This window comes from Mastomys coucha, unplaced genomic scaffold, assembly GCF_008632895.1.
Source record: "Mastomys coucha isolate ucsf_1 unplaced genomic scaffold, UCSF_Mcou_1 pScaffold18, whole genome shotgun sequence".
Taxonomy (NCBI): Eukaryota; Metazoa; Chordata; class Mammalia; order Rodentia; family Muridae; genus Mastomys; species Mastomys coucha.
Genome location: NW_022196900.1, coordinates 79,943,750 through 79,959,968, shown reverse-complemented (window position 1 = coordinate 79,959,968; position 16,219 = coordinate 79,943,750). Strand labels below are relative to the sequence as shown.

At 42.6% G+C, this 16,219-nt stretch overlaps 1 protein-coding gene across 16 annotated transcripts in view; it reads left to right on the top strand.

Annotated features, from left to right (window-relative positions):
- LOC116096585 (microtubule-actin cross-linking factor 1) overlaps positions 1-16,219 on the top strand; it is a 353,064-nt gene that overhangs the window by 52,611 nt on the left and 284,234 nt on the right. The gene's annotated exons all lie outside the window — the stretch shown is intronic.

Sequence of the window (16,219 nt, the reverse complement as noted above, 5' to 3'; positions counted from 1 at the left end):
CTAGTTTTAAAGGTACATAGCTATCATTAGAAGGAGAGCAATTTTATCAGTGGAGTTAGGGAGCATTCATTCCCCTTCTTCTCACTTTTAAGACAGGGTCTCACCTTCACACGAGCAGAGAATTCTTCCTGGCTGCCAGGTGCCTTTCCCCTCGACCAGGGGTTTTCTTGTTGTGACTGTCACAGTGTCAGATAAATCTCCCCTCTGGGTCGAAGGCAGCCATCTTGCAGGGAATTGGAATTCTGGTTCTGGTACTGGTTTCATGTCCTTGGACATTTAGCCACATGCCGCATAAACCATCCCAGTACGTGCACTCTTCCAAATTTCAGAGTTGGCAGTAATAATAATTTTGCAGAATTTTAGGTAGTGCTGAGCACAAAATCTCTTTGATTCTCAAAGGATGAGGAGGCTGTGAGAGGCAGGTACACTGTACCAACAATCCCAGCATCTGGTAGGCTGAAGCAAGAGGACTGTGCGTTTGAGGCAGTCTGGACTACATTTTTTTTAAAAGTCTGTCTCAAAAAAAAAAAAAAAGAGGAAGAGGAAAGGATGTAGTAGAGGAAATGGAAATTGTGACGCAGAGCATGGATGAGCCTTGAAGACACAGTACCTTTAGTGGAATAAAACAGTTACAAAAGGACAAGTTCTGTGTGATTCTACTTATGTAAAAACAACCAGAATTTTTAACTTCATAGAAAAAGAAAGTAGAACTGGCAGACTAGTGAGATAGCTCAGCAGTTAGGAGCTCTTGCTCTGTAAGCATCAGGACCAGAGTTTGGATCCCAATACCCAGATAACAAGCTAGGGGTGGTCCCATACAGGACAGCAATCCCAGCACTAAGGAGGGTGGAGACAGGAAGGCTGCTGCTGCTTCCTGACTGCTGGAATGCCGAGGCTTCAACCTCAATGAGAGATCCTGCATCAAAGGAATAAGGCCGAGAGCAACAGAGGAGAATGCTCTGCTCTGACTAGACACATATGCATGTACTTTTGCACACATGTGATACACACACACACACACACACACACACACACACAATGGCTGGAACTCACCTGCTGTGTCCTGAGTGCCAGGATGAAGGGCAATGGTGGTGGGGCCTGGACCAGAGAGCCCTTTGCCTGTAGCAGTCTGAGTTTTCTGTACAAATACTCTATGCTCAGGATAATTCAGGATTTTTTACTTCACTACACAGAAGAATTTCAGAACAAGCCAGCATAAAGCAGAGTTGGAGTTTATTAAGTTTTAATATAGATCTAAGCAGAGGTTTAACAGGCCAAGGGGCTCAAGAGTATAACTCTCAAGGATAGTCATCCATGTCTTTATAATAGTCATATATATGCCTTTTAAACTTTTCTAAACTTATTACATTCATATTGTGCATGTAAGTATGCATTGCACGTGTGGAGGTCAGAGAACAACTTATGAGGACTGGTTTTCTCCTTCCTTTATATAGGTTCCCGTGCAATTTGGGTTGTCAGGCTTGGTGGCTTTAAGTGCTTTAACCTGCAATGATTTTGGTGGCTTCTGAAGTTACACCTTAAATGATTGCTAAGGCACTTAAATGCTATCTATTATAAGGTAGCCCCTGAGGTTCACTGGATACACTGAAGCATTGCATGCATTGCAGATGGTAAGATAAAGTTTGAGGTTACAGGGATAGTACAGGAGTTAAAAAGGTCTTGTAAAAGTTTATAGTTTTATTTGTGGGATTCTTAGAAATTGTAGGCTTATGTCTAGGGGAGTAAAATCATGTGTGTTCAGGACTTCAGCATGATTGGTTGCCATTCTAGCATTCTTATTTGAAATCTCTATATAAAAGGAATCTTTTTTTTTTTTTTTTTCCCCCGAGACAAGGTTTCTCTGTGTAGCCCTGGCTGTCCTGGAACTCACTCTGTAGACCAGGCTGGCCTCGAACTCAGAAATCCACCTGCCTCTGCCTCCCAAGTGCTGGGATTAAAGGCGTGTGCTACCACGCCTGGCTTTTTTTTTTTTTTTTTAAGATTTATTTTATTTACTTTATGTGTATGAGTACACTGTAGCTGTACAGATGGCCATGAATCGTCATGTATGTGGCTGCTGTTGAACTCAGGACCTCTGCCGGCCTGCTCGCTCCAGAGTAATTCACTGCAGCCGTCTTCAGACGCACCAAAGAGGGTGTCAGATCTCATTACTGGTGGTTGTGAGCCACCATGTGGTTGCTGGGATCCGAACTCAGGACCTTTGGAAGAGCAGTCAGTGCTCTTACCCACTGAGCCATCTCACCAGCCCCAAAAGGAATCTTATTGTTACGGATATAGCTTAGTTAGTGCTTGCCAGGCATTCATGAATGAAGTCTTGGATTTGATCACCAGTCCTACATAACTGTGCATGCTAGCTAGCACATGCCTATAATCCCAGAATGCAAATGGCAGTGGAGTCAAAGTTCAAAGTTATCCTTGGTTGCATAGTGTAAGAAACTTGTTATTGTAAAGCTTATATGACACAATTAACAGAAATTAATCTGAGAAGTTCTGTTCCCAAACATATAGCCTGTGACTGGCTTTCTTGCCAGTGCTATCAAAGGAGATGGAGATCCCATTCTTTATCCCTTCTACTCTTCATTCTTAAGTGAGAGAGAACTCTGAGCTCTAGGTCCAGAGGTTTGGTCCTGTTTCTTCCTCTGTCCTGGAGTTTGATATGCAGGACAGTAATACTTCTGGGCCACATAATGGCTTACGGGGAGGACTCACCTCATCTTTATAACACTTTATAACAGTTGCTCAGCAGAGAGTTTCCTTGCCAGAAAGAGTGGTGATGTGGACAAAGGCATCACAGAAGATGCAAAGATACAGCAAACACCACACAGACATTCTCTTTTTTCAGCCATTTGAGGTCCTGGGCTGATGACTCGTTCTTCCTTCTCTTATTTCCTCTAGAGAGATGCCCTTTCTTCCTGTTGTCTCCAGACTCCACTGGAAAGTGCAAATGATGGGCAGATGGGTCACTCTTGGTTTTGTTTGTTTGTTTGTTTGTTTGTTTAAACCAAAGGTAGTAGGACTCATATTTTCTGAACTTCCTTCCCTTTGCACAGATTAGCATACACATAAGATCGTGAAGCTGAACTATCATCAATGGGATGAGACATTGTCACCACACATCAGGGATAAAAGATGGTTGCCATAGGACTGCTGTACTTGATACTCTGGTTTGGGTACTAGTACACTGTTTTTGCAAAAAGAATTGCTGTGACAAGCTGCTCTTGCTTTGCTGGTGTGTTCCTTTGTGAATAGCAAGATTCATATTAAAAAATATTCATTGTTTCTAATGGTTAAGGTCAAAGTATAAAGAAAAGTTTCCATATAGGCAGCCTTGCAGGCAAATTTTAATTGTGCTGAAAATCTTGACTTTCAGTTGGAGAGAGACTTCAGACTAACTCTCTGGTGAGAAGTGCATTTCCCTTCCTTTCCAGTGTCCTTTTAATTTTCCATCTTTCCTTCTGTCTCAATTGTAGTGTTTATCAAAATTCTAAAGCAAGATTGCAATCTAGTTTTGACTTTTCTGCCTATTATCAAGTCTGAAGACCCCCTGGAAATGTTCAAGAACTCAGCAAGTGGAAGGTGAGAAGCAGAGGAGGCCCCCCCTTTTTTTAAAGATTTATTTATTATTATATGTAAGAACACTGTAGCTGTCTTCAGACACTCCAGAAGAGGGCATCAGATCTCATTACAGATGGTTGTGAGCCACCATGTGGTTGCTGGGATTTGAACTCAGGACCTTCAGAAGAGCAGTCAGTGCTCTTACCTGCTGAGCCATCTCTCCAGCCCGAGGAGGCCCTTTTGAACCTCTGGAGCTATCTGTATCTGTGGACTCAACTGGCCATTAGGGGAGAAAGGTGATTTCTATGGATTTATTCCCAGATCAGTCTCTGTTATAAAGGACTACAGTGCTTCTGGTTTCTGTTGGTGTGTGTGTGTGTGTGTGTGTGTGTGTGTGTGTGTGTGTGTGTGTGTGTATTTGTTTGAGGCAGGGTCTCAGTATGCAGCCCCTGACTGGCCTGGAATTTGCAGAGATCTGCTTGCCTTTGCCTCTGAAATGCTGACATTAAAGGTGTGCGTCATCACATCTGATGCCACTGGGTTGCTCGCTGTGTCAGGAATAAAGAATACATCTAGACTAGAGAGAGAGCAGTTAAGTACTTGTGGCTCTTGCAGACGACCTGGATTTGCCTCCCAGCAACAACATGGATGTTGACAACTGTCTAACTCTTGTTCTAGGGGGATCAGATGCCCTTTACTGACCTTCAGAAGCACCAGGCATGCATGTGGTACGCATATGTAGAAGCAAGCATATAAACTAAAATTAAACAAATCTTTAAGAAAAGAGTACATCCTCTCAAATGTGCATCATCTCACAAATCAGCTTATTCCTGACATGATGTTCTTGTACCCCAGAGTCTCAGTCACTATTCAGGTGCTACTCAGGATGGCTTTATGCTGTCCATGTGGGATGAGTGAATCAGCCACATAGTAAATTAGTAAAGGCCATTTTTTTCCTTCCCTTTTTTTCTTTTTTCCTTTCCTTTCTTTCTCTCTCCATTCCTTCCTTCCCTCCCTTTCTCTCCTTCCTTCCTCCCTTTCTCTTCTTCCTTCCTTCCTTTCTTTCTTTCTTTCTTTCTTTCTTTCTTTCTTTCTTTCTTTCTTTCTTTCTTTCTTTCTTTCTTTCTTTCTTTCCTTTTTGAGACAGAGGTCTCAGTTTGTACAGCTTGCTCTGTAGGCCAGGCTAGCAATGAACTCACAAGAGATTTGCCTGCCTCTGCTTCACCAGTGCTGAGATTAAAGGTGGGTGTCACCAGGTGACAGAGGCAGGCAGATCTCTGTGAATTTGAGGCCAGCTAGGGCTACACAGAGAAACCCTGTCTCTGAAACAAAACAAACAATCAATGGGCCGGAAAGATAGCTCAGTGGTTAGGAGTACTGACTGCTCTTCCAGAGGTATTGAGTTCAATTCCCAGCAACCACATGGTAGCTCACAACCATCTGTAATGGGATCCAATGCCCTCTTCTGGTGTGTCTGAAGACAGTTACTCATATAAATAAAATAAATAAATCTTAAAAAATATAAAACAAACAAACAAAAAACCCAACCAATCATACCTGGTGGCATTTACTATTATTAGTTTCTGCTTTAACCAGGTGTTGTGGTCCTTTCCTGTAATTCTAACATTTGAAAGGAGAGGCTGAGGCAGGAGGATCATAAATTCAAAGCCATCCTGGGCTACACAGTGGGGAAAAGAAAGGTGTTTTTAGTACTACTATAGGAGAGGATCTAAAAATGAATCTCGAAGAAATTTTTTATTGTGTATATATGTGTGTGCATGGGTGTAGGCTCATGCAGAGGGTGGAGGATAACGTTCAGGAGTTGGTTCTCCCTGTTCTGAAGACTGAGCTCAGGTTATCAGGCTGGCTTGGCAGAGGTTTTTCCTTCGGAGCCATCTTGTTTTGCCTCCTTTTTCTTTTCTTTTTTAAAGAAGAGGGTTGGGTAGGTGGCCTAATTTGCCACATAAGCATAGGACCTGGGTCTGTCCTCAGTATCTGTGTAGAAAGCTGGGTGTAGTAATGTGTGCTTTTAACCCCATGCACACAGGCATGAACACAGTGCATGTGGGGAGGGAAGGAAGCATAGATTAAAGATGAGGACAGTAGGGGGCACTTGTATGACAGTGGAATGAAGAAAAGCACAGGAGTCTTCAGCTTCCAGGCTGGCCTCTCACTCCAACTGTTCTTTGGGAAGTAAATGCCCTTTTTTGTTTATGTAACTTAATCTATGCAAAATTGCAAGTTATATAGAATGTTTGACCTGCTTGACTTACTTATTTTTTCTTAAGTAAAAATGTATTTCCTGGGAAGGGGGTGCGGGGAGGGGAATAAAAGTGTATTTCCCTCAGAGTATAGCGAGTTTATAGTTTTCCTTTCTGATGTTCTTTGGCAAGTAAAGATTTCTTTCTTTTTTTTTTTTTTAAGACAGGGGCAAGTAAAGATTTCTAGATAAATGTATATTATTTTAGAGTTGTAGCTCAGTGCTAGGATTTTCACCTCATATGCTTGAGGATCTGGGTTTAACCTCAGTATTAGGGGGGGAGTATACTTTTTCATTCAACTGCTTCCATATATAAAACAACACACACACACACACACACACACACACACACACACACACACACACACACACGAAAGTGCATGCAAATGAACCCAGGGCCTTGTACATGCTAGGTGAGAGCTGTGCCAATTAGCTACAGCCCATCTATTTTAATTTCTCTATCAGCAATCTGTATTTCTCTAGTTTGTATGCCAAGGATTTGTTGAAGCATTTTTCTGTACAAAACAATGAAAAAAGCAAATTGCTAGGTCTGGTGGCACACACTTTACTTCCAGTGCTGGGAGGCAAAAGCAGGCAAATCTCTGTGAGTTCGAGGCCAGCTTGGTCTACAGAGTGAGTTCCAGAACAGGCAGGGCTACACAGAGAAACCCTGTCTCTAAAAACTAAAAAGAAAAAAAAAAAAAGAAAGAAAAAACAGATTGTTTTCCTATTTTTTTTGTGTGTGTGTATTGTGTGTGTATGTGTGTGTGTGTGTGTGTGTGTATTGGGTATGTGCAGGTGTAATTGCAAGTGTCCTTGGCATCTAGGAGAAGATGTCAAATCCCTGGAACGAAAGATACAGGTGATTGGGAGCAGTCTCATGCAGCCCTGGCCACCCTAGAACTCACTATGTAAATCAGTCAGTCTGGCCTTAAACATGTGTGGGTTGTCCTGTGTGTATCACCACATACAGGCCTACCCACCCTGCTCTTACCCCCACATTTTAGTGCTGGAGACTGAACCTACAGGACCAATGTCCTATAGATCCTGGTTTCTACAGCTTTTTGCAAAATATGGTGTAACTGCTTCTAAATTTCATGTTCCAAACTAAATATTTGAAGTCAGTTTAGGTAAGATAGCAAGTTTATGGCCAAACTGGGCAACCCTGTGAGACTTCCTTCCTCCCTTCTTCCTTCCTTCCTTCTCGGTGTAGCCTTGGCTGTCCTGGAACTCACTCTGTAGACCAGGCTGGCCTGGGACTCAGAGACTCACTCTGCCTCTCGAGTGTTGGGATTAAAGGCATACACCACCACTGTCTGTTGAGACCCTCTTTCAAAAACAAGTAAAATAACAAAAATGTGCCACGTTTTTTCCAGCCAAACACTTTCTTTTTTTTGGACAGTCTCTCTCTGTGTATCCCCAGCTTTCCTGGGACGTGCTACTTAGACTAGGCTGGCCTCAAACTTGGAGATCCTTCTGCCTCTGCCTCCCCAGTGCTGCAATTAAAGATGTTTGCCACCATTCCCAGCCTTTTTATGATTTTATCATTCAATACTATATTCAGTTACTTGTGTACCATGCCTGACCTACTACGTTTCAATGCCCTTAAAGAACGGTATAATGCCTTAATCTTGTGTTATTTGCATAGCACAATAATATGTCATTAAACATTTGTGAAAAGTTTGGATGTCAGGCAGTGAATGACTGTGCCTAGTACAGAATCTGGCACATATACATGCAGTACTTAGAATTTCTGTGCCATTTATTCAGTTTCAGGCATGACTTATCAAATGCTTTATATTACTTATTTTTCCTTTGGTGCCTAGCATCTAGGCAAACTGTCTGTCACTGAACATCATCCCCAGATCTGACTTTGATTTTTTTTTTCATTATTAGTGATTATTGAACCTAGAGTAACACAATGCTGGGCGAGTCCTATTGTCACTGAGCCATATTCCTATATCCTTCCTTTCCCTTAAACAATTTATTTATTTATTTAAAGACAGAATCTCATCATGTACCCCTGGCTGGCCTGGAACTTGCTATGTAGCAAAGGCAGCCCTTGACTTTGTAATCTTCCAGTGTCAGCCTCCTAAGTAGTTGATTACAAGCCAGACCACTAGGCAACTGATGATAGTAATGTTTTTAGTTTCCATTTTTAGCTCCATTTCATATTTGATGAAATAGAAGATCAGAAAGACATAGTGACATGCCCGAAGATACACAGCTGATTGGATTCTTAACCATTATGTTGTGGTCAGTTGTCCAGAAGGCTTTTGCATTAAGTTCTTCCTAGACTCTTCTTCAGTATTGGGTGTGGCTCAAATACAGACAAGCCAAAGCAGCATAGTTTGTGACTGTGCTCCTGTGGCTCTTCATCTTGAGCCAGCATCCAAACTACCTAGAGGGCTTGTTAAAACAGATTGCTGGGTCCCACCCCGGTTTGGGCTCAGTGCGCACCGAATCACGACTGGGGCTCGAGAATTTGTGTCTGCTTTGAGTTTCCAGGAGCTGCTGGTACTGCTAACTGGAGACCACTGCTGTAGAGAACTGAGCTTAAGATGGGGACCACTGCTGTAGAGAACTGAGCTTAAGATGGGGACCACTGCTGTAGAGAACTGAGCTTAAGATGGGGACCACTGCTGTAGAGAACTGAGCTTAAGATGGGGACCACTGCTGTAGAGAACTGAGCTTAAGATGGGGACCACTGCTGTAGAGAACTGAGCTTAAGATGGGGACCACTGCTGTAGAGAACTGAGCTTAAGATGGGGACCACTGCTGTAGAGAACTGAGCTTAAGGTGAGGTGGCCACTGGTATAGAATACTGAGCTTAAGGTGAGGTGGCCACTGGTGTAGAGGGTTACTGAGGTTAAGATGGGGAGTCAGGCTGTCAAGGTTGGAGTCTTCGCCTTGCTACTTACTAACTGCACTTGGGCAAGTACTTGAGCATTCAAGTACTTTGGTGTTCATCTGTATAATGTTTTGCTGATGGTATCTACATTGTAGGATTCTTAATATTGAATGATATAGTACGTGTAAAGTGCTTGATGGATGGGGCCTTTCCTACAATGGCAATGAGATATGTTCTTAGTTTTGTAAACTTTAGAGTCTATTTCTTAGAGTACTAAGGAGTAAAATTGTGAATCCAGGTGTCAGATGATACAGTTCTGATAGGTCAGGTGTTTGTGTAGTAGAGCACTGGAGAGACAGTGAGAGACCAGGAGGAGGAGAGGAGAGTGGGCTAGGGATGCCGGCACGCTGGAGCTGAGAAAGGTGGGGTTGTCAGTGATTTGGGTTTCACTATCACAAATCCCAAGGAGGGAGGGGAAAGCAAGGTGCCTGCACACAGTTTGTCAGAGAGATAACCTCCTCTTCCTTTCAGCAGATTTAGATCTGGTATCTGGTTTTCAGGTTACTGGCAGCATTTGCTTCTTTTGGAGAACAGTGGCTAAGGAAATGGTTTGCCGCTAGCTTCTGGAGCTGGCTCAGCAGCCTTTATCCTCCGCAGCTGCTGCACATACTTTTGATTCTTGCTGAGAAAGGCAGTTGTTAGGTTTGGAAGTTTTCAGATTCCAGAGCCAGCTGGACAGCTGACCTTCTGGTAGCTGTTTCCCAGACTGCCAGCTCTCTGTCGCCTCATCTCCCAGGTCCCCCTTTTTTGACTTTGGAAGGATGATCTATATTTAGTGAGCTAGACAGAAGGTTAGGGGAGACCATGGATGGATATTTGAGCCTAGGACAAGATGTATCCTGTACCCAGGCTTTAACCCTTTCATCTTCAAATGACCACTTAAAGTGCTAGGAATGTACCTCTAGCTCATGGGTGAGAGGCAGTGTTTATTTTTGGGTGTCCTGAATAAAATATTTGGGGAAGGAATGGGGAGATGTTCATGTCGCTCCATTTATGGCTGAGCAATGCTTGGTATTCTACAGAAGGAGCCATAGGAACAGGAGGGGAAAGAGCTCTACATTCTGATTGTTCACCTTTCACTCAGAGATGATTAGGGAAACCTTGTGAGGCACCAGAGCGGAGCAAGTATTTCTTAGACTCACATGAGCACCAGCTGCTTTTTCTGGGCATCTTCTTCTCTCCCAGGCTGCTGAGTCACCACCTTGGAATGGCTAGGAACGGCAGTAGCCAGGTTGCCGCCTGGAGCACCTGGAGGGTTCTTGGCATACTGCACTGTTGTTATTGGTCTCCTAGGCACAGGTTGGGCCTCTTCAGGCTCTTCGAATCATGGGCTGAGACTTAGCTCTCCCTCCAGCTTGTTTCAGGAGGCACTGACCTACTTTTCAGGGACAATTAAGTGTTTGTGAACATTGGAAGGCGGTGGCCAAAGCGAAGGTTGAACTAGAGTTGCATTAAACAAACATTGGGAGTTTCTTTTTCCATCGCACACATCAGGGCCTGTCTCAGTTCAAATGGAATGGCAGGCCAGGCTGATGGGGGCCAGATTCCAGGTGCTTATCTAGATGGCTACCCAACTCTTGAATTCTTGTCTTGTCAGTATACTTTAATATTAGAAGTTTCCTTTGAAATCACATGGTCATTGTCTTTTTAGAACAAGGTTTGGAAGGTAGTGAATTGGCTGCGAAGAAGCAGAAGCACTTTTAGGTAACAATGTCTGGTTTATCTGTAGCATTTGTGAGATGACTCAAGCCTCTTCTCTTTGTCCAGGACTGGAACAATAAGCTAGCTAGGAACTTGGATCTTAGGGAATAAGTAAATAGTTTCTGTAGGCTTTATGTTCCTTATAAGGCAAGAGATTAAGAACTAATGAACGTATAAGCAAGCTTTCAATAAATAAATTAGAAAACTCAGCAAGAATTAGTGTTAAAAAATTAGATTCAACTATCAAAACCAATTTATTTTTGCTTGTGCTGGAGATGGAACCTAGGGCTTTACTCTTGCCCAGGCTAGGCAAACAGTAAAGTATATATAACCCCAGGCCTCAACTTGCAGCTCACAGAGAAAGGAAATAAGCTCACTTTCTTCCTGGGCCTCACTTAGCTTATTACCTGGCTCCAACTCCTGCTTCCCTGTTGAGTGTAATTGCTGTGCTTGTGGTGTTCTTACTATTGTACCTTAGCAATGGGTATAAATCCAAGGCCCTGAGGACAGCGAGTCTTGTCCTGCAGTGGTTGGCTCTGAGGCCCAGAGGAAGTTGGGTGGCACTAAGGCAGTTCATAGATCTTTATTTTCAGCAACAATATAGGCATAAGAACCCATGATTTCTCATAACTAAAGAAAAGTTATTTTAAAAGTTGTTGCTGGGGGCTGGTGAGATGGCTCAGCGGGTAACAGCACCAGACTGTTCTTCTGAAGGTCCTGAGTTCAAGTCCCAGCAACCACATGGTGGCTCACAACCACTCGTAATGAGATCTGACACCCTCTTCTGGAGCGTCTGAAGTCAGCTACAGTGTACTTATGTATAATAATAAATAAATCTTTAAAAAAAAAGTTGTTGTTGGCCGGGCAGTGGTGGCCCACGCCTTTTATCCCAGCACTTGGGAGGCAGAGGCAGGCAGATTTCTGAGTTCAAGGCTGTCCTGGTCTACAGAGTGAGTTCCAGGATAGCCAGGGTTACACAGAGGAACTCTGTCTCAAAAAACCAAAAACATAAAAAAAAATGTTGCTGGGTAAGGTGTGGTAACACATGGCACACCCTTTAAACCTAGAACTGGGTAACAAGAAACAGTCATATATCTCTGTGAGTCTGAGGCCAGCCTGGTTTACATAGTGAGTTCCAGGCCAATCACAACCATACAGTGAGACTGTCTCAAAGCCAAACCAAACAAGTTATTGATATATATAGCTGGAGGGCTAGTGTGCTGCTCAGTGGTGGGATACATACATAGCATGTTAGAGGCCCTGGGTTTGATTCCGAGCCCTGCAAAAAGGAAAAAAGGAATGGAACACTGGTATTACAGCATGCAGTGCAGGTCACATCTCAGAGTCTAGCTCAGGGCAGACTCCTGTCCATCAAGTCAGAGCCAGGCTCATGTAGAGAGCAGCTTCCACCACCAGAGCAGAGGTTGGAGGTGAGCCTGGTACCTACAGGCTCAGGTCTTGTAGGTGGGTCATCTCCTTATTTTTGGGAAGAGGGTTTAGGTGACCTGACCCCAGAGCTTTGGCACACCCTCCTTTCTTGCACGTCTCCTATTCCTTTTTGCCCAAGAAACCTGGCCTCGGCTGTTGCCCAGTCTGCCATCTTGTTTATGGTGTCTACTTCCCTGACCTAGCCTTTTCAGCCCGGGAGTGGGCCACCACTGGGCTTTCTTCTGCCCTCTCCTTCCCATTCTCCAGGGTTGGGCCCTGAGTCATTTTCTCTGCAGGGCTTCTGAGTGATTGACGTCTTCACAGATTCCTGAATGCTACCACTTGGCTGCCACTCCTGCCCTGAGAGATCTTTTCATTCCAGTAGGCTGATTGCAGTTCCTTTTCCCTGCAGCAACTATTCCAGACTTGTTTCACAGTCTCCACCCAACCATGTCAACTCCCTTGTAGCCGGTCAGCTTTTACTTCATACACCTTATCTGTCTTTTCATCTGTAATCCCTGCCAGTTTTCTCCTCCAGCCTAAGGAAATTTCTATAAGTTTATGCCCTGTCTCTCCTCCCTCCCTCCCTGTCTCCTTCCTCTCTCCATACTTATTTAGTCTTCTTGATAAACATTGCCAGCCTGTCATCACAACTGAAATTGCTCTCACTTGTATGACCTACTTGAAGAACTCAGTAGTCTCTTTTTCATTCTGATGATGTTTGATCTTGTCGTAGTTTTTAGATAGTTTCATTTTTATCTTCATTTTGCTTTTATTTTATTTTATTTTAATGTATATGAATACACTGTTGCTGTCTTCAGATACACCAGAAGAGGACATTGGATCCCATAATATATGGTTGTGAGCCACCATGTGGTTGCTGGGAATTGAACTGAGGACCTCTGGAAGAGCAGGTCTCTGAAATCTCTCCATACTCAACATCACATCTCTGAAGAGAATTTTTGGTTTTATCCTTGGTTGATGACACTTTTACTTTCTATTTTACCTGTGTCATAAAAACAGTTTCTACAGTGATCTTTTGTCCCAGATGAGAAGTAAGTACATGTGTTCTTACTGTTTACCCAAGCAGGGGGATGTCACTTCTTTTTTTTTTTTTAAGACCTATTTATTTATTTTATGTGTATGAGTACACTATAGCTGCACAGATGGCCATGAGCCATCATGTGGCTGCTGGGAATTGAACTCAGGACCTCTGCTTGCTCCAGCGCAATACACTGTAGCTGTCTTCAGATGCACCAGAAGAGGGCGTCAGATCTCATTATGGATGAGCCACCATGTGGTTGCTGGGATCTGAACTCAAGACCTTTGGAAGAGCAGTCAGTGCTCTTACCCATCTTGCCAGCCCAGGGATGTCACTTCTTACAGAGTTCTTGTGGCACTCTGTACTCCCCTCTGTCTCTGGGCTTGTCCTCTTTTCAGCAGTTACCTCTTGGGGAGCAGTTGTCTGGCTCTCCAAGATGGAGAGTTCAGTGAGAGCAGGCTGTACTGGCTCTATCTGTTTCTTTGGTGCCATAACATTTGGTTGCATTGTTGGATTATCTGTTATGTTCCAGCTATTTTCAGATAAAGAATACTTGGAAAAATCTGGAAAAGCTGTGCTACTGTTGGATGTTTAGTTAAGTTGTAGCACAGTTATCTCCATTTTCTTTCACAAAATAACCATGTTTATTTTAGAAAAAAAGTATAAAATGACAAACAAAAGTGTAGACTGACAGCAGCCTATGATTGCAGGGTAGAATTCTGAGCTCGGGACCTTATGCACGTTAGGTAAGCACTTTATCATTAAGCTAGAACCAGTCCTACCAGGAACAGATAAGTATTTTGACTAAATCCACCTTCCTTTCCCTCTTCCCTGATTTTTTTCCCCATCTTTCACACCCTGCTTTGCTTTTATGTATTCATCTTCTAAACGCACTTAGCGTGCATGTGTGGGACAGTTTACTGGAGCATGGGCAGCCTCTCAGACTGCATCCCCTCACCCAGCAGCCACCAATGGCAAGTCACTCCTCAGCTAGGGGTGAATCTTCTTGAGCTCCTCCCTTATCTTGATAAATTTTCTTTTAGACATTTACTTATGTAGATATATACTATAATTATCTATTTTTCAAAAGGTAAATACTGTTTGTAATATGTTTATTTACTGAATGCAGAAATTTTTCAGTATCAAAAATTATAAACTGGTGCCCAGTGTGGTGGTGCACACCTTTAATCCCAGCACCCAGGAGCAGCCTGGTCTACATGGTGAATTCCAGGACAGCCAGAGCTATGTAGAGAGACTGTGTGTCAAAAGACAAACAAAAAAAGTTTTGTTATCAATTTAAATGGGCTTTTAATATTTCCTTATGTTGATATATTGCTCTTTTTTAATTTAAAAATATTATTTTATGTATATAGGTACTTTGCTTGCATGTATGTTTTTATAGCATGTGTTCATGCTTGGTGTCCTTGGGGACTAGATGAAAGTATGAATGTGTGCTAAAGATGGTTGTGAACCACCATGTGGGTGCTAGGAATTGAACCCAGGTTCTCTGGAAGAACAGCCAGTACTCCTAACCACTGAGTCATCTTTTCAGCCCCGAGATATATTGCTCTTGTGCTAGTCTTCTGTTACTGTATTTTAAAAAAGAAGTCTGGCGTTATTTGGTATTATAAATAATGAGATGAATAAGCTTGTATTATAAAAATATATTAATACCAGACTAGTGCTGCATGCCTTTATTAATCCCAGCCATCAGAAAGCAGAGGCAGAGGGAGACCGATCTCTATAAGTTCAAGGCCAGCTAGAGATATATGGTGAGACTTTGTTTCAAAAATAAAACAAAACCGAGCCTGATGGTGCATGATTTTAATCCCAGCACTCTGGAGGCAGAGGCAGGTGAATTTCTAAGTTTGAGGATAGCCAGGGCTTCACAGAGAAACCCAGTCTCTAAAATCCAAATCAAACCCAACCCAAAATCCTCCACTCCCCATGAACCAAGAGCTCAGTACTTAGAGCACTGACCAATTTCTCAGAAGAGCAAGGTTAGTTGAGGGGCCACAATCATCTGTAACCAGTTCCAGATGAGCTGATGGCCTTTTTTGGCTTCCATAAGCACATGGTGCACATATACACATGAAGGCAAACCATTTATACACATAAAATAAAATAAATAGGTCTTAAAAACCATAACAAGACGATAACATACCCTCTGTTTTACTTATCTTTTTTGGAGATGGGGGTATTGCTATACAGTCTAAGTTGGCCTCAAACTTTTGGCTTTCCTATTTCAGCCTTTGGATTGATAGGATTATAAGCAGTCTTCTTCATACTGGTTCAGGCATATTTACACACACACCTTTAAGAAAAGTTTTTAGATTTGGAACTATGGGGTCAAAGGAACAGTCTGATCCTTTGCTAAATGTAAAACTTTTTGTTACAATATTTGAGTTGTATAGCCAGAGATGATACCATAAAAGATGCAAATGCTCCCAGTATTTGTTAAACAGATGTGGACATTCCCATTGAAATTCTGTAAGGTACTTTCTTTAATTCCTTGGTTTTGTGATGTTTTCCTACAGATTTCTTAGAACTTGTGCTCTGTTGTGCTTAAGTCACGACCATATACCTTGTCCTGGGATTTCTTTTTAAATATAACCTCATTGTTCCAAAGGAAAATATCACTATTCTATATTTAGTGTTTGGGATCTAACTTCTTAAAAATGTTTATTTTGCCTCTTTCCTCTTCTCAAAGGTAACAAAAGAGTGCTAGTAAGGTTGGCAGCTAGTGCTTTCTGTAGTCTTGTTTGCTTTTTCTGGCAGACCCACCCAGATGAATTGAGCCAGTAAACACCTTTCTTCTAGTATTTTTAGAATAACCAATTGTGGTTTTCCTAAGCCGTGGCCTACCTTTTGATTTGAGTGCTACTGTGTTTGCCATGCCTTGATAGTAGTTGTGTCAGAAACTATTTTTAAAGGAAATCCTAAAAAGACGAGTGACTTCTACTCCTGAATGGTTGGGGTTCTGTCAGGATACTGTTACTGAAAGAGCCTTTCTTCCCTCCCATCCCTGATTTTAGTGGTAAGTGAATCTTGTTTTTGGTCTTTTTCTTAGGTCCTCATAGTGCCTGGCAGTGAAGCTTTCTTGATTTGTTTTGTGATTTTATAAACTGCTATAACAACCTTAGCTCCAGGCAGGGCTTGCATCTTCAGTTGGGTGGGAGCACCCTAGGATAGGTATTTTTGCCTTCCTCCCCAGTTGCTTAGAGTTTCTTACCTTGTTGGATCTTGTATTATATAACCAGTATGGGTAAGGAAGGACTCAGGATCCAACCACTTATTTTTT